The sequence below is a fragment of the Lygodium microphyllum genome, chromosome 18, assembly GCF_053477565.2.
Source record: "Lygodium microphyllum isolate KBCC chromosome 18, Lygodium_microphyllum_v1.1.10, whole genome shotgun sequence".
Classification (NCBI taxonomy): Eukaryota; Viridiplantae; Streptophyta; class Polypodiopsida; order Schizaeales; family Lygodiaceae; genus Lygodium; species Lygodium microphyllum.
The window spans coordinates 115,488,066-115,507,525 of NC_141152.1; the positions used below are offsets into that span (position 1 = coordinate 115,488,066).

A 19,460-nucleotide genomic window follows, 5' to 3' on the forward strand; every position below is an offset into this window, starting at 1 on the left:
AGAACAGATGGTGGTGGTGAGTTAAACTCAAAGGAGTTTGAAGACTTTTGCAAGAGCAAAGGGATCAAGCGTCAATTGATGACGCCTCACACACCTTAACAGAACGGTGTTGTGGAACACAGGAATCGCACCATTGTGGAGAAGGCAAGATGCATGCTAAAGGGCAAGGGATTGCCTAACCATTTTTGGGCTGAAGCTGTTAATACTGCAGTTTACATTCTAAATCGGAGCTACACAAAGGCTCTCAAGGGAAAAACACCTCATGAGGCTTACACTAGTAAGAAACCATCTGTCTCACATTTCAGAATTTTTGGATGTGAATGTTATGCACATGTTCCAGATGAGAAGAGAAACAAGTTAAAACCAAAAAGCAGAAAATGTATCTTCTTGGGTTATAGTGATGAGCAGAAGGCTTACAAATTATATGACCAAGAGGCAAAGAAGATCATCGTGAGCCGTGATGTGGTGTTCAAGGAGGAGCCGCATACAATGGAGGAGAAGAAGACAAGTTCTTCCACTTTATCATCAAGCGAAGAAGCAGTCCACTATGAACCTGTCCCAAGAGCTGTCCCTATCCTTAAGGAGGAGGAAGCATCATCTTCAGATGATGAGGAAAAAGTTCACCAGCCTGATATCACCCCACCGGAAAAGCCATTGCCACATTGGGTGAAGCAACTCTATGACCACAATAATCCTATGTCGGCATCTGTTGAGGAGAAGGCAGACGGACCAAGGAGGTCTCAGAGAATAGAGGAGCAAAGGAGGGCTTCTGCTCACATAGTCAATATGGCCTTGATGGTTGAGATTATGAGAGAAGTAAAGGAGCCAATTGACTTAGAAGAAGCACTTGCAGATCCATCATGGAAGGCTGCTATGCAAGCGGAGTATAACAGCATAATGAAGAATGACACTTGGGAGCTAGTAGATCGACCAGCAAAGCGGAAGGTTATTGGTACCAAGTGGATCTGGAAGGTAAAGTACAAGGTTGGTGGTACCTTAGAAAAGTACAAAGCTAGAATGGTTGCCCAAGGATTTTCACAAGTTGAAGGGTTTGATTTTCAAGAGTCATTTTCCCCAACTACTAGAATGACTACTATTCAAACGGTACTTGTAGTGGCTGCCCACAAGAAGTGGCCAGTGTACCAAATGGATGTTAAGTTAGCGTTCTTAAATGGTAACCTTAAGGAGGAGGTGTATGTGGCTCAGCCATGAGGCTCCCCATTCTAAGAACAAAGTGTGTAAGCTGAAGAAGGCATTGTATGGGGTGAAACAAGCCCCCAGAGCATGGTACCAGCGGATAGATAAGTTCTTTTTAAACCTAAGCTTCAAAAGATGTGCCTCAAATGCTAACTTGTATGTTTACAGGGATGGTAAAAAGTCTATAGTGATTGTCCTATATGTGGACGACCTTCTTATTACAGGTGACTATGAAGATATGATCAACCAAACTCGAAAGGCTTTGAGTTCTGAGTTTGAAATGACAGACTTGGGCTTGCTGCACTATTGTTTGGGGATTGAAGTCTGGCAAGAGCCAGGAAAGATCTTCATCTCTCAGAAGAAGTATGCATGGGAGATCTTGAAGGCATTTGGCATGACCAAGTGCAAGGAGATAGCTACACCTATGGAGGTGAATGCAAAGTTATCCGTCGAGGAAACATCAGCACTAGAAAACATTGGGAGGTATGATCTACTTGTGTAACACCAGACCAGATATCAGTTTTGTTGTTGGTGTTTTGAGCAGGTTCTCAAACAAACCTCATGAGAGTCATTGGAAGGCTGGGATGCGGGTGCTTAGATACTTGAAGGAAACTCTTGACTATGGTATCACATACAGTTTCGAAACTTCTCTTGTGGGGAACTGTGACTCAGATTGGGCAGGAGACAGTGATTCTAGGAAGTCAATTTCTGGTTATTGTTTCTCTTTGGGTTCAGGAATTTTCTCTTGGATTAGTAAGAAGCAACCAACAGTGGCATTGTCTTCTACCGAAGCAGAGTACAAAGCAGCTTGTTTTGCTGCATGTGAAGCAGTATGGTTGAGAATGATTCTATGGCATATGGGAGTGCATGATGAAGAATCAACTGTGCTGAGATGTGACAATCAGAGTTGCATCGCCATTGCCAAAAATCCAGTGTTTCATGCATACACCAAACATATAGAGATCTAGTATCACCTTGTGCATGATTTGATGGAGGATGGGATAGTGGAACTGGTCTACTGTCCAACAGAGGAGAATGGAGCAGATATATTCACCGAAGCACTTACGAAGGATCTATTTCAAGTTCATCTTCAAAGACTCGGCATTGGGCCGAGGAGATAGTTCACCTATGGGTGGACATTGAGGGGGGGTGCTAGATATGATCAATGCCCCACCCTCATTAGGTGCCACCAATGATCCATGGTGCTCAAAGTTATAAGGCCCCCATTATGAGGAGAAGCCAAATGTGAACCCGGACATTGGTTGAGTCCTGACTTGTATATTAGATGAGGTCTATGTGATCGGATGGCAAAAAGGTGACCATTGTGGGTCTAATCTTTGGGTTAGATGGAGTGGTTAAGCTGGTAGCAACTTGAGGCGCATTGCATCAAGTTGCGGGGTAAGGGAGTTAAAAGGGGCCCCTATTTTGGGGTCCAAGGGCCGCGGTAGCAGCCCCTGGTTGGGGGGTCCCAAGGGGGCCAGCAGCCCCCCTGGCGGGGCAACGCCCCCTGCCCGATGGTAAAGGGAATATTCCCTGGCCGACTAGTGGAGGCTTATATGGTAGGTTGGTCAAGCTGACCTAACGGCCTTCGCGAGCTATAAAAGCTAAACCCCTTCACAACCATCCATCATTCATCTTTCACCCAGTTAGAGTTGTTGTTCCAACTAGCCTTAAGCTCTTCACCTATCTTCTGTCTAGATCGCCATCTAAGCTTCACACAGTGGAAGTGTACGGGTGGACAGAGCCATCTTTGTATCAATTGTTTGGAGCTAAAGAATTTACTGATTCTCCTCTTATCTGTTGTGTACTCTCTATCTCTTTCTCAGATTATGTTCGCTGCGCCGTGTAATTTTTTATAGGTTTGACTGTCACTTCTTTGCAGCTGGCATTTCATCTATGACATGGTTTATGCCTAGGCTACCCCGTACGGGTTAAGATGTCTTGGTAAATGCTTTATGCTTTGGCTGTGGATGGCAGTTGTTTGAGCTCATCTCGACATTCATTTGAGTATTCCCTTGAGTAGTTGGATATTGACTTGGATTTTTCCGTTACGACTTGGCTTTTTCCATTACGACCTTGGATGCTATTGAGGCATTGTCTTGGTTACATGTATTTGGTACTTTGACTTGGTTTGCTTGAGCTATCGAGCTCGTTTATCCGCCTTTTGAGCCAGTGGGAGCATCTTGTATGCTTGACTGACATTGAGCAGGAGGTTTATGCTATTTGAGCATTTTGCAGATATTTGAGACTTTGGGATCTTTTACACTTAAATGATGGATGGTTCATGCACTGATATCTTGGAGTTGCTTTTGACCTGAGCTTGGGCTTTGCACTCTTGTGAGCATACACCTACTGGTGTCAGGTCTTGCCAGTGTTATGTATACTTTGCTCTATTGTCCAAGGGGTATGCCTACTCACTGACGGATGCTTTGGTGACATGTTTGGGTGTTTGCTCAGGGTCTTGATGACTGTTTGGTGTTGATTTATGCACGTTTATGGCTGGTCATGTCTTGGCTGTCATTTCTTGACTTGATGCCGTGATTTGGTCAGCAATTGCCTCACAGTACCCTGCTGTCATTTATTACAGCAAGCATATAACTCCGGACTGACATGGATTTTTCATGCTAAAATATTTTGAAATGATGTACTTTCACTAGTACTTGGTGGGCAGTAGCTTTGGTTACACTTTTCTCGCTATTTTTCTCTCGATTTTGGTGATTTTTTGGTCATTTTCTACAATAAACAACAAGCAGTTTTAAATTGTCTGCAATCTTCCAGCCTGCATTATGGTGAGTTCGTCCACTGATCGTGCTATTTTCAACATCACTAAGCTTGATGGTATGAATTACTATTATTGGAAGAGCTAGATTTGGCATGTGTTGGTGCAGAAATCGCAGATCTAACCTTTGCGATTGAGCGGGCATTTGCTTGCAACTATGCCAGATGAGGAATGGCTTGAGCTTGATGTGTTATGCAAGTCCACTATTGTATTATCTCTCACAGAACAGGTTCATTACAATGTATTTGAGGAAGAATAGAGTGCATGGCAGTTGTGGGATAAAATCAAGAATCTCTATGACAAGAAAAGTCCAGCGAGTCAGATGTATTGGCTAAAGCAGCTTACGGATCTGCGCATGAAGGAGAATGTGACTATGTCTGCTCACTTGAGCCAGTTCCATGCTATACTCAAGAACTTGACTTCGGAAGACATCACTTTTGCAGAGGATGTCACTCCTCTTTTCTTGCTTGGTACTCTTAATGAGTCATGGGATGTCTTCCGCATTGCATTAGGTGCCTCTACTACTACCTTGAAATTATCTGATGTTGAGAGTGCTCTTCTGCAGGAAGAGGTTAACCGTAAGAATTTGGATGCCTCTCGTGTGTCGCATGCTATGACAGTTAGAGGCATGAATGATGGATATAGAAAGCATGATAGTGGCACTGGCCGTGGATAGGATTCTCAAAAATCTCGTTCCAATGTAGCAAATCCCGTGGTAGGAATGTAGATGTTACTTGTCACCATTGTGGGAAAAAGGGCCATATTAGGCCACAATGCCATGAACTGCACAATGAAAGGTGCAAAGATAAGGGGAAAGACAAAGTGCAGGATAAGTCTTCTGATAGCAGCATAGTGCATCAATGTTATGCAACCTGAGGATGTTGATGATGATTATATCCTTGCAGCTCCTTCTAGTGCTTCGCAGATGATAGAGATACACTCTATGTATGCACAGTGTTGGCTCTTAGACTCAGGTGCATCCTTTCATGTGACACCTTGCCGAGAGTGGCTTCATTCATACCGTACTGTTTCAGGTTCTGTGCGCTTGGGTGATGACAACTCTCTTGATATTGTGGGCATTGGTGATGTTAGGCTGCAGTTTCCTTCTAGCAGCTGTTTTGTTATGCAGGATATACATCATGTACTTGCTTTGACACGCAGTCTCATGTCAGCTAGACAACTTGATGATGCAGGTTATTATGTATCTTTTGGAGACTCTGCATGGAAGATCACTCGTGGCAAACTTGTGATTGTGAGAGGTGCCAAGGCTGGCACTCTCTATCCCTTGATTGTATCCGCTTCTTCCCTTGATCATGTTTTGTTTATGGGTTCTATCCCACATGTATCTCTTTGGCATGCCCGTTTGGGCCATATGTCTTTGAAGGGAATGAAAATGCTTTCTGGTTTGTAGTACTTACCGCCCCTTGATTATGCATGTTTTGATTCATGTGAGCATTGTCTTTATGGCAGGCAGACTAGGTCTATGTATAAGAAGTCTTGGCATTGGTACATTCGAATGTCTGTGGGCCCATGCCTTGTCAGTCTATGGGTGGTGCAAAGTATTTTGTTACTTTCATGGATGTTTTTTCACGAAAAGTTTGGGCTTATCCCATTAAGCTGAAATCTGATGTCTTGGCTGTGTTTTAGAGATGGCTTGCATTGGTTGAGAACCACTCTAGGTATCGGCTAAAATGCCTAAGGACAGACAATGGGGGTGAGTATGTCTCACATGCTTTTGAGCAGTTATGTGATGAGAGGGGTATTAAGCGTCAGTTGACTGCCCCCTACACCCCCCCAGAATGATTTGACTGAGCGGATGAATAGAACCATCCAAGACCGTGTACGCAGTATGCTTAGCCATGCAAGCTTACCACAGAGATTTTGGGATGAGGCAGTTAGTACAGCTGTGCATGCCATAAACAAATCACCTTCTAGTGGTTTGGATTCCCAGGTTGCAGAGGAGGTATGGACTAGAAAACCTCCCTCTTATGTACATCTCTGTGTCTTTGAATGTGAGGAATTTTGCCATGTGCCTAGGGACAAGAGAAGTAAGCTAGATCCTAAGAGTGTCAAATGCATTTTCCTTGGTTATGGGGATGCAGGCGAGATGGGTTACCATCTCTGGGATCCGCATGCGTGGAAACTCATCCGTAGTCATGATGTAGTCTTCCATGAAGACAAGATGCATAGGCAGCCTGAGAGAGTTGTTGAGATGCGCAGGGTCATATTTCAGGAGGAGCCGAGAGCTCCCCACAGCTAGTTGGACAGCCTACAGCTGCGCAAATGCTCATGGTCAGGGTGTTGGACAAGCAGCTGGGTAGGCATCATAGCCTACCGTGAGACGGTCTACTAGAGACAGACGTCCACCTGATAGATTTCAGCCCTCAATGTATTATGTCTTGGTTACAGATGCAGGAGAGCCTTTCACTTATGATGAGACTATGCGCAGGGGTGACAGTCACTCCTGGGAGAGGGCTATGCAGACTGAGATAGACTCCTTGCATAAGAATGAGGCTTGGGATTTGGTTTCCTTGCCTACGGTAAGAAGGCTTTGCCATGCAAGTGGGTGTACAAGCTGAAAAATACCCCTGGACACCCCAAGCCGGCATACAAGGCTAGATTAGTAGCAAAGGGTTTCAAGAGAGCATGGTGTGGACTTTGATGAGGTCTTTTCTCTTGTGGTTAAGATGACCACCCTGTGCTTAGTCTTGGCTTTGGTTGCTCAGCTTGACTTGGATTTATGCCAGATGGATGTCAAGACGGCTTTCTTACATGGGGACTTGCATGATGAGATTTATATGGAGTAGCCTAAGGGCTTTGCAGAACCTAGCAGGGAGCACCTAGTGTGCAAATTAAAGAAAAGTCTTTATGGCTTGAAGTAGGCACCTAGGGAGTGGTATCATAAGTTTGATGCCTTTATGCAGTCACAGGGCTATAGTAGGAGTGCTATGGATACGTGTCTTTACACGAAGAAAGCCCATGATGATTCTTTATTGATTTTGGTACTCTATGTGGATGATATGCTGATAGCAAGGAAAGCTCATGATGAGCTAGATGCTCTTAAGGTTCAGCTCAAGAAGAGCTTTGAGATGAAAGATCTGGGAGAGGCCGCTCACATACTTGGTATGCGCATTAGACGCGACAGGCATCAGGGACTTCTCTACTTGTCACAGAGGGAGCACATTCATAAAGTACTTGAGTGCTTCTACATGCAGGACGTAAAGCCTATTGGCTGTCCATTGCCTTCTTATGTGAAGGTATCATAGACTGATTATCTGCTGAAAGATGAGCAAAGGGCCGAGATGGCCGAGATTCCCTATGCATCCGTAGTGGGCAGTCTTACGTATGCCATGATCACCACTCGTCCATATATTGCCTTTGCAGTTGGTGTTGTGGCACGCTATATGGCTACACTTGGCAAGAAGCATTGGGATGCCGTGAAGGGTATCATGAGGTACCTGAAGGGCACTGCAGATATGTGCATATGCTATGGCAGCTAGGATACAGGAGTTGTGGGGTACACTGACTCTGATTATGCAGGACATGCAGATAGTAGGAAGTCCACTTCCAGCTATGTATTCACCTATGCTGGAGGTGTTGTTTCTTGGATGTCCAGGGTGCAGAAATGCACAACCCTTTGCTACTACAGAGGCCAAGTATGTTGCAACCATTGAGGCTTGCAAGGAGGCCATTTGGTTGGGTCGTTTGGTTGTTGACCTTGGTATTGATGCTATCCCTACACTGCATTCGGATTGTATGAGTGCTATTCAGTTAGCCAAGAATCCGGTCTTCCATGCGAAGACAAAACACATTGAGGTGAGGTATTACTTCATGTGTGGGGTCGTTGAGGACAAGTCTATTGATCTTGTCAAGATCTCGACTGACCAAAAACCTTTCAGATCTGCTTACGAAAAGCCTCTCTACAAAGCGCTTTGCCTTCCTCAAGAGGTTGATGGGCGTGGGATGAGATGATGTCTTTCCTCATCCTGTTGTACATGTGTACATGTTGTACTGTCCTTTTTCTTTTTCTTTTCACTCCTCGCTAGGGCCAATTCGCCTTTAAGTGGGAGGTTGTTGGAGGTAAAGGTGCCTTCGCCTAGCTGCCCGTGTATTACTACATTGACAGTCACCGCCACTGCACACTGCAGGTGGCAGGCGCCCGTCACCGTCACTTTATTCTTTATTCTTTTAGTGACAATTTGAATAAAGGAATGCCCGGTCACACATTGTGACTGTTGGAGTTCCAATTTCTTGTCTCTCTCTTTCTTGCTCTTGCTTTCCCACCATAGCTCTCGAGTGCAAGCTTCAATCCTTCTCACCTTTCAGATACATTGTTAATGCCATATTGGTGCATTATTAATGCCATATTAGTCATGAGCATGCATAGCTATGTGGTTATGGCATAACGAATAGTAAAAAGACAAGTATTTCTAGCTAGATATGAGACATTACATGAAGGACTCATCATCTTCAATATACTCATGAAGTTAATAGGGCAATAAGATTTAGAGAGGCCAATAACCAATATGGCACTAATAATGCACATATGGGGCTTGCATCTGGTAGACCAAAAGTTATTACATCTAAACTCAAAGATTTCCTCTAATGTAGAGAATTTCTTTCAAGCTTCAACATTTAAACTTGGGTGAAAGTTTTCCTTGATTTTCAACCATGAAACTAACAACAAAATTTTAGGATAACACATCTCGTGTGATTTTTCTTTGAAAGGTTAAAAGAAAATCTTTGATAAAGAGGCACCATCAACATATCAAAACCCACATCCATGTACAGAAAGGAACTCTTGTAGCACAATTTGACACATATGTAGAAGCCTAAGAATATGAATCCTTATTAGATGTTAGCTAACTCGAGCTTTCACAGGTTTCTTGTGCCATGGCAAAATGAATAGTCTTGGCTTATGAATAAGAATGGCTCTTGTAGTTTTGTGACGTAGATGCGTGAAGCCATCTTTTGCAGGGATGTGCCAAATCAAAAGACCTTTACACAGGTAGGCAAATCTATTCATCGATCTATACGAACGATGTCGCACTCACAAGGAACTCTAGACCACTATTTCATATTATAACTAGTAAGAACATCAACCAAACTAGTAAGGATGCAACATTTCCTAGTTATAACTAGAGAATTTTGGCTTCTTGAGGTTCTTTTACCTAGTAAATCCCTTTTTCTAGTTACTATCTAGAAAATTAGAACAACATTATATAGTAAGTTGTTGCAAAACTAGTTATAATACTAAGATAGCTAGGAAATTTTAGGTTTCACTACTCATAGCCAATAAATTAGTATAATCTAACTAGCAGATTGTATGTTAGTATCCTCTAACTAGCAAATTACATACAATCTTTGTAGTTAATTGAGAATATAGGATTTTCCTAGCTATAACTAGTAAATTGATGTCCTTGACCTAGACACTTATCTCGCCCTTTGACTAGAAAAGTATTTTCCTATAAGACTTGGTAAATGCAAAATCTATAGATCATGAATTTACTACATTTGTTATGGATGTAACTTTAACTAGGCAATGGGTTATTCTACCAACATACCCTTGCTTTTGTACTTTTCTGCACATGCATGCATGCACACACATGTATATGTGCATGTTTATAGGTACATGTATACACATATGTATGCTACCACTCATACATGTCTATACACATGATCCACATAGATACACATATGCATCCAATACATATTATGAACATACATACAAACATGCACGTATCTTTATGTCAAATACAATTTCATGGGCAAATAAATATACACCTTAAAACAAATCACACACACACATGCACACACATCAAAGCCCATAATGACAATATGCACTGTGTTGATGTAGAATTGTGTGTGTATATATGTAAACATGTGTGTACATACACATGAGACATATACACACTGTGTTGATGTAAAATTGTGTGTGTATATATGTAAACATGTGTGTACATACACATGAGACATATACACACACGAATTATGTGTATGTGCGTGTTTTTGTGTATCTACAATAGTGTATTAAACTAATGGCTCGGCATATGCACACATATATAATGTGCAACTCTATAAAAGCATGAGCACACAAAACACATACATACAAATTAGAGGTCAACACATATACATTGACATATCCCATCATTTTCATACACATATGAAATATTTTATAGAAATGTATCCATGCATATGCATGCATGCATTCGTGCATACACACATGCATGCAGTATCCAAAGAGATGATACTCTTATTAACACACAAGAAACTGATAGTTTTGAAAGGAGAGATTGGGCAGCAGAGTTTTGTTTTAGTAGGGGTGGGTGGGCAAGTGGTAGGATGAAAGAGATGCAAGAAACATGTATAGAGGGAGCTTGTAAGGAGGAGAGGTTCCAGGGTACACCCATATACATGGTGTAGCACTAGTCATTGAAAAGAGGTTGTTATCAACATGGGTTCTCTTTCAAGCATGTGCATAGAGAAGGTGAAGGTTAGGCACAATATAGACATTGAATATTTCAATGCATACATCTTCCCTTTCTAAGCACTGAGTGTTTGATATACATGATATGATCTCAAACAACATCTTTTCTTCGAAGCACAATATGCTTGAGCACCCTGTTCTAACCATTATTTCTAAGGCTTGCCATTTATTCTTTCTTACTTGTTAATACCACACCATAGCTTGTGTGGGTTCACATCATGTCCTTTCACAATAGCTTAAGTCCCCATCCTAAAGTAATTTAAATAACCATAGCTAGGTGCATGCCTTACATAAGTTAGGTCACAAACACAAGCGTGCTTAAGTAAGTTCATGGAAAACATCATAGGTAGAATAATTAATGTGAAAATAGCATGCAATAGGGAATGTATGAATTCTTTTCGGAGTTGTGCATTAATGTCTATCATAAGTGCCCAATCATGTGACAATGCCATGGCTTCTCCCATCCCTTTCTCTACTTTCAACATTATCTTTAACCTCCAATATCCATTATCACTATCTTTGTCACTATCCTCTCACGATCTCTATCTCCACTCATTTGGTAGTGAAAACAAAAACTTTTAAATGAAAATTTTTGAGGAATTTTTGGAACAAAACCATACATACCGTCCCTAACATGTCAGTCATCTCCCTCAGTTAGGTCCTAGGCATATGTTAGGTGGGGTATTGGCTATGTGTGCCCTTGCTTCTCGACTAGGTGCGTGATGTGTACATATGAACATCAGTATGATGTATATGTGGTGACTTGCCTATGATATGATTGTACTATGCAATAGTGTGATGATGTATAACATTGGATCAAATATGGTGTAAATACATATTTATGCATACATTTATGTGCTTGGTTTGCATGTGACATGGGCTTTCTAAAAAAGAAAGGAGGCACAAACAGGGGTATAGGTCTTGTGGTTTGAGCGCATGGTGTGTGTACATGGGTGTGTACATGAGGAGGCATTATTCAAAATTTCATTCCTTTCTCTCCCCAAAAGAAAAAGAAAAAGAAAGAGGCAGCAGGCATCTGAAGTAGAGGAAGGGGTTTTCAGTCTCGACTACAGAAAACACAATTGTTTTTCGAGGTCTTGGGATGTGCCAACAGGCGAGAACGGCTCCAAGGCAGTATGAGAGGAGAAACGACCCAGTGCCTTGCCCTGTTCATGTGCTAGATGGGATTAGAGAGAGAGAGAGAGAGAGAGACAGGCTACTGGCTCCTATGGGATCTGAGTTGGATAGACGTGCCTATTCTACCTATACCCCAATGTAGCACACTTCCTTTGGGCTATTTGGTATCAAAGAAATGATTCTATATTCAAAGGTAACTTCTGTTTCAACATTCAAGGCCTAAAATCTAAATTTCTATTGCAAGTGGGTGCTAGACATCAAGGTCTTTTGGCCCAATCGTTCATGACTATGGTACTGATCATTGCTTATATATCATACAAGCCTTTGGGATAAGGGAGGGATGCATTTCAAGAGCTTTAGAACCTGCCATGGGATCACTCCAACGTGGAGCATCACACATCCATGATTAGTTTCTGGCCTTTAGGTCCATAGGCTCAGGAGATGTGAAGGGTTTTAATCTAGCCGCCAGGTCTGAAGCATTACATGATGACAAAGTAGAATGAAGGGTTTTTATCAGCAAGGTCTGTGTGGGATTGATGAATGGTTGAGCATATTTAAAGCGGAGACATTGATGGGGGTACATTCCAGGGTGACTTGATTCTCCTGATGAGCATGTACACAATGAATAATACATGGACCTCTTGTACAGCAGGTTTGAAGCAGATAAAGTTGGTCTTCTCATGCTGTCCATGTTACTGGATCATGAAGACTTGACTATACTATATTTATCTGAGAAAACCATGTGACAATTCTTGACCTGATGGTTATTCATTGTACTTGCACGGTTTCACCATTACTCAAACCTGATGAATCCACTGATTTTATCGGCAGAGTCAATGTGCTGGATTATTGTACATATGATGCCAACAAAAAGAAACGATTTAATACGCTTGGAAATTCAGATTGCGAAAGCAGAATGTCTTCATAGCTTTGGATAAAACCTCTGCTTCTTAGTAGAGGTGCTTCTAGAAAATGTACAAATCTAAAGCTTGGAAGACTGGTATTCAAAGGTGCAGAGCAATTTGGACGAAAAGGATGAAGGAGCTTATGTGTGTACAAGCAATATCTGTGTAGATGGTGGTGGCAGGCAAGAACTTGCAAACAAAACTTGAAAGAGAAAACAGGATGGAAGAAGCCAGGACTATGTGAGATTTGCATATTGCCACGTGGGAATTAACTAAGGATTTGCAAGACAAAAGAAGTGCATGCTAGTCAGACGAAGCAGTTGATAAGTCGTGTGCCTGTGGCAACCATCATAAGGCAAAAAAGGTAGAAGGGCAGTGAGAGTATAGATCTTACCCCAGTGTGATGCTCAATCTTCAAAGTTGCATGCTTGATTCAAAATAGCCTATTAGATCATACAAGCAGGGTGCTCTTGTTACCGACCGCTGAGCATGTGTTAAAAGTACACAGATATTCTGATTGGCACAATTGCTTGTTTGATTACAGGACTGCTGCAAGAGGGATCATCATGTTGCAAGAACGGTAGCTATTCTTTGACATACTTTCCATCAACAAACTGGAGGCAAACAGGTTTGAGTGCCTGTTTTTACAATAGAGAAGGTGGCTTCTGTTTTTGGCTGCTTTTGTGAGAGTTCGGCATTAAAGTAGCGAAAGAGTCTGTAATCAGCTGGCTGTCTAATGTGGGGAGTGAGGCAGTTACTCTAGGAGGATACACTTTTACTGGATAGAGGAGGATGTGTTTTGCTACCATTGGCCTCCAAGGTGGATGCTTTCAAGGAAGATCTGAGAATTGTGAACATGGCCAACGAAAACCAGATCAAGTAAATGTTCTTTTGCAAGCTCCACAATAGAGAGCTATATAAAAACTTGTGCTATAGGTGCTACTCCATTGGGCTTGCTACCAATTGGACTCCTTCCCAGCATGATGCTGGGATTGGGAAATGAAGTTGCAGCTACTGAAATACCAACTAAAGTTATGCCCTTAACACAGATGGGTCTATGTTGGCAGTCTACCCCCTCTAGTAAAGAAACACACTATTGCAAAAAAATTTTGGCCAAATTTTGCAAACAATTGGTGGGAATATTGTATTAGGTGATGTGTAGCGAATGCCTACATAAATCATGAGATAAAGTTTGCGTTTGTGGAGATGCATACCATTGAAGAAGCAAGCAATGCCATGGCATTGGATGGCATAAACCCACTGTGTGGGCATATCAGTGAAAGTTAGGAGGTGCAATGACTATAATCCCTCATTGGCTGCCATGCTTGGGCCGAGTCAGCCAAGCCCTCATTTAAATCTGAGTAGGACAAGAAAAGCAAAGGAAAGGTGCAGGATCAGCTAGAAAACAGATGTTGAGCAATATAGTCAAGCAAGGTGACAAGCAGTTTGACAATAAGAATAAGAACAGACCTTGAGCAATACAAGTAGCAAAGTAATGATTCTAAATCATTAGGCAATCTGAAAAGAAGTAAAGTAAATATCGATTCATTAGTAGGCAGTTTGAGAAAAAAGAGAAGTAAAGCAAAGGGAAGGTGCAAAAGTCAACTGGAAAACAAACATTGAGCAATACAAATGGTAGAGGGAATGATTCATCAGACAATAATCTGAGACTCATAGCAGAGAAATAGCAAAGATTAGGAGCAAAACCAGACACTGACTATAAGCAGAGGGAGTGATTCATCAGACACTCTGACTATAAGTAGAGAGAAGGCAAAGATAATGCGAATCAGCAGAAATAAGCAATGAGCTCAGCAGGTAGCCCCCATAAATGAAGGAGAGGAACGATTCTTCAAATAGTCTGACTGTAAACAGAGAAAAAGCAAAGGAAAGGTGCAAAATCAGCTAGAGAACAATGAATACTATAGGTTCATAGGAAGCTAGGGCTGGTGTTGCTGAGAGCTGGATTGCTTCTCATGCAACACACTCTACCAGTGGTGGAAGAAGCTCCTCTTCTTCCTCCCCATCTTCTAGTGCGAACTCCCCAAGGCTAGCCTATGGTCACACTATGCTAGCTCCCCCGGAGTATTGGCCAACACCCCACGACATCAGTCAGCTACATACCATCAAGGCTTTGCTCAACCCAAAGGGCCTTCCTCCCCCCCCACTTTACCTTAGAAGCTACTCCCCCAATATACATCCATCCCTGCCATTTCCACCTCTTCTGTTGACCTGGGTGCCCTGTCCATATCATCCCTGAAGCTTGATAGAGGCACTGCTACCAGAACAAAGATACACTATTATGTTGACATTTATTATCCAGAAAGGATATGATTTGACTGAATTTTGTTTAAATGTGTCCTTCATTGCATCTACTACACTTACTGGTTGGGTTTAATTAGTCGTATCTAGTTATTTCTTTTCTTATAGACATTCATCAACAAAACGTTTGAATATAATCAACTTAAATAATTCTTGTGGGGCATCCCCATCAATTGTCGTGTTAAGAGTTATAGGCATATGAACTCTCCTTATGCAAGAGTGGATAAGGGCAGGCAGGTATGAATGGTCCTGAGGGGAAGGGAAAACCCTAACCCTAGCCAATTGGGCCTATATAAACAGCCCATGGGTCTACATCAACTGATGAGTGAGAGTGACCCAAGTGGTACTTTCATGAGCAACTCAATAAGCAAGACTTGTTCTTGTACTTTTGAGAGCTCCTCTCCCTCTTGTTCACACTTCAATGTTGGCTTGCACTCTGATTTTTCACATGATATCGAAGCAATCTTTGATACTTAGCTTCTCTCAGCCTCATTACACCACTAAGTGCACATGAGCCTTCATTTTCTTCATTTTACCTCTTGACCTCCATAGGCACAGGTTGACCCACCTCTGTTGGAGGACCTAGGGAGAGCAAAGGAGAGCATTTCAGCTCAAGATCCTTTCTAAAGATCGCTTCCCCAGGTCAAGGCGTAGCAGTGTGGCATGAAAAACCTTGACATTGTGGACACAGGAGCATGGCATTGCAACAGATACATATTCGACGCAGTTTTTGGTAGTGACTTGCTTCGAGCTCAATCACGACTAGCACAGGGCGCAATGGAGGCGGCTATTATGGGGCTTTCATAGCCCCCTAAGAGGGCCATCTATACCTAAGAGGGTTTAGAGAAATTCTCTCTCTATTGCCCATAATTAGCAAAACCCTAACTGTGGGTTTCCTAGCAGTCATAGCTAGGAAGCTTCAAGCTTTTTTATTCTCGTTTTTTTCAATTTGGGCATTATCAATAATGATTCTAATCACTGAAAAACCCTTGTCAGGATCTGTTAGTGTCTTATGGAGCTCAAATGCAGAGTTTCCTCTCATTCCATGGGCACTACTAAGCTTGTAAAGATCGACCTTCATTATGAGTAGAAGAATAGAAGTTGGTACCAGTGCTTCTTAGTACTACTGATACATTTAGCTGATGTTTCTTATTGTTTGATGTTGGTAAATCAAAGAAATGAGTATTATTGTACTCTCCTTTGATTCATCCCATAGCATAGAGTTGATTGATCAGCCTTTTTCCACCAAGAACTCTAATAGGCCACAAGGAGCCAAAAGTGCAATCTAAGTTCACTTCCTAAAGCCAAGGAAAACAGTTAAACATAAAAAAAGGGTTGGCCGAAGGCAAGGACCACCTAAGTCCTATTTTGAAATACTCCATATGTATAATTTTCAACCATTCTCAACCTTGAAGTTTTAATTGTAAAATCTACATTGTTGTCGTTCTTGCACTAGTGGTCCTTTGTAAAGGATTAGACAATGCTGCTTGTACTAAGCAAGTAGTAAGATCTTCCTATGGCCTCAGCCTATGTTGATCTTCATCCTCAAATTCCCAAAGGATTAGATACTACTGCTTGCACTAAGCAAGTAGTAAGACTTTCCTATGGCCTCAGTCTATGCCGACCTTTGTTCTTAAATTCCTACATTTGATGGCAAAGACTTTCACCCCTAGCAAGTACTCATTGAGTACAAAATGATGGAGAGAGGTTATTGGCCTTTCATTCAAGGGACTAGAGCTGTTGATCTTATAAATCTTTCTGATGTAGAGGATGATCAATGTGCTCAAGCAATAATCATGTTACACTTAAATGAATCCTTGATTCATCATGTTGATCAGCTCTTCACTGCCAAGGAGAAATGGGATGAGCTTGAAAAGCTCTATGGTGCTACAGGTTAAAATACTAAGATTTTCCTTAAGATTGAATTCTTTAGCTTGGAATATAGAGAAGGAGAAGACTTGTGAAAATTTATTTCTCATATGAAGGGCCTTATGACATAACTTTCTTCAGTGCAAGCACCAATCCATGATGAGGATGCTATTTCCATTTTTTTAAAAGTAGTCAAAAAGTCTTTTCTACACTTGTAACAACTCTTTCTAATATTCCCAATTCTATCTTGGCAAGTACCATCGAATCGTGTTTGGATAGAAAAAAGAATCACAAAGAAAGAAGCACCAGTCAGACATATACTCCAACATCGCGTGACCAAGTCTTGGTGCATATAGTTGTTAATAAGTGTATCTTTTGTAAGAGGAAATGGCATATTGTAAATAACTGTTGAAAAAAATACCTAGAAAAGATGAAATGTGATAAATGTAAGAAGACATGACATATTACGAGTAAATGTCCTAACCATCCTGAAGTATCTAAGGAGTTGGAGGCCAATTTTGCCTCTAAATCCACCGATGATCGACTCTTTTGAGTCCTGTATCCTTTTTGTCTATAACTATCCTTGTAGCTTGATCTATAAAGGCATCCTAGTTTGGGTTAAGGGGGGGCATTCTCTTACGGTTTGTATTTCAATGCCACCTGGCATTGAGGGGAGGTGTTGAGAGTATAGGCATATGAACTCTTTTTATGCAAGAGTGGATAAGGGCAAGTAGGTGTGAATGGTCCTGAGGGAAAGGGGAAACCCTAACCCTAGCAAGTTGGGGCTATATAAACAGCCCATGGGTCTACATCAACTGATGAGTGAGAGTGACCCAAGTTGCACTCTCATGAGCAACTCAATAAGCAAAACTTGTTCTTGTACTTTTGAGCTTTTATGTGCACACTTCAATGTTGGCTTGCACTCTGATTTTCCACATGTCGTCCACAAGTTACATGTTTGTATGTTTTGAAGATCTATCCACCTGTTTGATTAGTGTCCTATTAATATCTTACTAGTCGATTAAAGCTTAGATAAATGGGCCATAGGAATCATTTGGGGCTTCTGATTAAGGAGAACTAGGTAGTGTCTTATAAGTGATTTGTTGATGCGAGGAGCAACCCTACTATGATGGATGTAGAAATAGCTAGTCAAGACAATAGTGAGTTTGTTTGATTTGCGTCATGAAAGAAGGATGCATACTATTAGGTTTGTAGAAGAAGCTAGTCAAGATAGTAGTGGTAGAGTTACAACAATGGTAGAGCTACCAGAATTGGAAAGAGTCTACAAAGTCTAGGGGTGGAAATTCGCAGTGTGGATGGTCATTGATGAAGGTGATGCACATGTGAACTTAGTGGGAGAAATGCACATCCTCCTATACACGAGAAAAATTTTCAAGTAGTCTAGGTACAAAGGTTAGATCTAAACAAGATACTGATGAAGATATAGATAGACCTTCTCCAATTGTGGAAGATGGACTATCACTATTGTTTATCAATGCAAAAATATGGATTGGACTCAAAAAAGTTCAAGCTTTGTAGTAGTTTGTTAAGGTCCTGGGTGTATCTATTGACAAGACACACCACATGAGATCAAGAATAGAAAACTAGCTTGGGACAAGCAAATAAGATGCTTAAATGATTAGGACTAGAGTTCGACATTGTAGAAGATCCTATTGAAAGGAGGAACAAAAGCTTTTATTTTCAAATAAGGACCCCCTTGTATCAAAATAAGGTCCGTGTCATGTTCGAAAGGGCTATACTAATAGTTGATGGACCTCATTTTTTACAGTAAAAATTCTACATCTATCATCTCTTGTGTAGGCAAAAAAAGAGAAAAAGTGGTAAATAGTATGCATGTCCTTCATCAATGAAACTCTAGCATATCATTGTGTATACAAATCTCATACTTTCCGATCTTTAGAACATCACTTTAATTGTTTATAAATGAAAAGTTAAAACTCTATGTGGTCAGTCTTATTGTGGATTTTAAATAATTTGCAGATATTAAAGTGTTTTGACCTACTACTAAGTGGTCAAGGTGAGTCAAGAGAGATATTGCCATTGGCCACATGCCTGCACACATGATGAAGATCGATCGTTGCAAGTGTTCCAGCATAGTCAATTCATGACTTCTAACTCTTCAGCGCAACAACTCATTGTATGGCATATGCATACATATACTTATTAGGTACAAATTTATACCCCATTCTCTTATTCTTTTGTATGAGATCTAATCTAAACTCTTTATGTATATCATTAGAATGTATCATCGTTGTAATGTCTATTAGTTCAAGCTTTGATGGAGATTTGATAGGAATAATATATCTTATTATTTCAAGCTTTGATTGGAGCTCTTTTGGTATCTTGTTGCGTAAATCGAATGTTAGATGTGCACATAGTGAATGTTAGAAGCTCTCTCCCACTCTTTTCTCATAAAATGAATAGCACGACTCACTTAAGACAAATAGATAAAAGAAGACCAAGAGAAAGTAAAGTAGAATGAAGTGATGCACTATTGGGTACAATTTTTTCCCTATACATGTAGTTGGTTGCTTTTTCATGTATGTATTTATAATATTTTATTGAATCTTGCTTTGCCCAAAGTAGGTCATTTACATCACTCTTTTGGTAAAAGAGTTTGAGTTCACTAAATCAGAGGATGCTAATTGTTGCATATCTCTTTGGCATTGAGAGTCCTTAATTATTTACAAAATATCTTTCTAATAAATCTATCATATCAATAAATAATTACAAATGATTGTGTGTA

The 19,460-nt window shown here is 41.1% G+C and overlaps 1 long non-coding RNA gene across 1 annotated transcript; it reads left to right on the plus strand.

Moving 5' to 3' along the window:
- The first annotated feature begins 11,447 nt into the window (after positions 1-11,447).
- On the plus strand, positions 11,448-19,004 carry LOC148021279 (uncharacterized). The gene is made up of 3 exons (XR_015694699.1): positions 11,448-11,793; positions 13,050-13,133; positions 18,695-19,004. It is a non-coding gene; the product is annotated as an uncharacterized LOC148021279 (long non-coding RNA).
- Positions 19,005-19,460: the final 456 nt, after the last annotated feature.